Here is a 2,072-nt window from a genome sequence, read left to right on the forward strand (position 1 = left end):
TTGACGGTGGGGATTACTGAGAGAGAGAGGACCTATTGACGGAGGCTTGCAGGTGAGAGACCTGTTGACGGTGGGGATTGCTGAGAGAGTGTGGACCTATTGACGGTGGGGATTACTGAGAGAGAGACCTATTGACGGTGAGGGCTTACTGAGAGACGATATCTTTAATCCTGTGATCTTCTTCCTTTCTCTATTTAATCTTCCTTTACCTATTTCTCATTCTTCACTATTTTCTCCCCGTTTATCTTTGTGTCTCATTTTTCCTTTTATTCTCAAGCTTTGGGTATTAATCTGTCTAATCCTCTCAATATCTCTCATACCCTCTGTTCGCTTTCTTTCTTTCTTTCTAATTTTCTTTTCATTTTCTTACATTGCTCTCTCCATCTACGTCTCTCTCTCTCTCTCTCTCTCTCTCTCTCTCTCTCTCTCTCTCTCTCTCTCCTTTACCTCTCAAGTTGTCACCGTCTTCCCTCTCCTCCTCTTCTTCCCCTCTCCTCCTCTTCTTCCCTCTTCTCTTCCCCCCTTTACCTCCTCTTCCTCATTCACCTTCTGCGGGATATCGAACCCTGGACCCTTGTGTGTTGTATCCTCCTCCTCCACTGTATGTATGTATGTATGTATGTATGTATGTATGTATGTATGTATGTATGCTCGTCACAACAGGCGATAAGGTATGGGTTAAGGGGTGGGGAGTCGTGGTTGGGGAGGGAAGAAGGAGAGGGGCGTGGGTAGGGGTGAGGAGGAGATGAGGTGGGGAGAGGAGAGGTTTAAGAGCAGTCATTGAAGGAGGAGGAGGAGGAGGAGGAGGAGGAGGGGGAGGATAGGGAGGAGGAGGAGGGAGGAGGAGGAAGGAGGAGGAGGAGGAGGAGGAGGGTCGCTGGTCTAATTAAGATGTACAATAATGGCAGCTACCACTATTACTACAACTACCACTATTATTACTACAGCTACCACTATTATTACTACAGCTACCACTATTATTACTACAACTACCACTATTATTATTACAACTACTATTATTACTACAGCTACCACTATTATTACTACAACTACCACTATTATTACTACAACTACACATTATTACTAAAACTACCACTATTATTACTATAACACCACTATTATTACTACAACTACCACTATTATTACTACAACTCCACTATTATTACTACAACTACTATTATTACTACAACTACTATTATTACTACAGCTACCACTATTATTACTACAACTACCACTATTATTACTACAACTACCACTATTACTACTATAACTACCACTATTTACTAAAACACACTATTATTACTACAACTACCACTATTATTACTACAACTACCACTATTATTACTACAACCCACTATTATTACTACAGCTACCACTATTATTACTACAACTACCACTATTATTACTACAACTACCACTATTATTACTAAAACTACCACTATTATTACTACAACTACCACTATTATTACTACAACTACCACTATTATTACTACAACTACCACTATTATTACTACAACTACCACTATTATTACTACAACTACCACTATTATTACTACAGCTACCACTATTATTACTACAACTACCACTATTATTACTACAACTACCACTATTACTACTATAACTACCACTATTATTACTAAAACTACCACTATTATTACTACCTACTATTATTACTACAACTACCACTATTATTACTACAACTACCATTATTATTACTAGAGCTACCACTATTACTACTACAACTACCACTATTATTACTACAGCTACCACTATTACTACTATAACTACCACTATTATTAGAACTGCCGCTATTACTACTACCATTACTATCATTACCACCACTACTACCACTACTACAACTACTACTACCACTACTACTACCACTACTACTACTACTACCACTACTAAAACAATCCCCCTTTGTCTGGAGGTCGACGGGTAATGAGAGAAGATCTCGAGCGTAGCCTGTTGAAGCTGGTCTCTCTCTCTCTCTCTCTCTCTCTCTCTCTCTCTCTCTCTCTCTCTCCTTCCTTACAATACTCCACCACAATCATCAAACATAAAGACTTTCA

This window comes from Homarus americanus, unplaced genomic scaffold, assembly GCF_018991925.1.
Source record: "Homarus americanus isolate GMGI-L3 unplaced genomic scaffold, GMGI_Hamer_2.0 scaffold36448, whole genome shotgun sequence".
In the NCBI taxonomy this organism is placed as follows: domain Eukaryota; kingdom Metazoa; phylum Arthropoda; class Malacostraca; order Decapoda; family Nephropidae; genus Homarus; species Homarus americanus.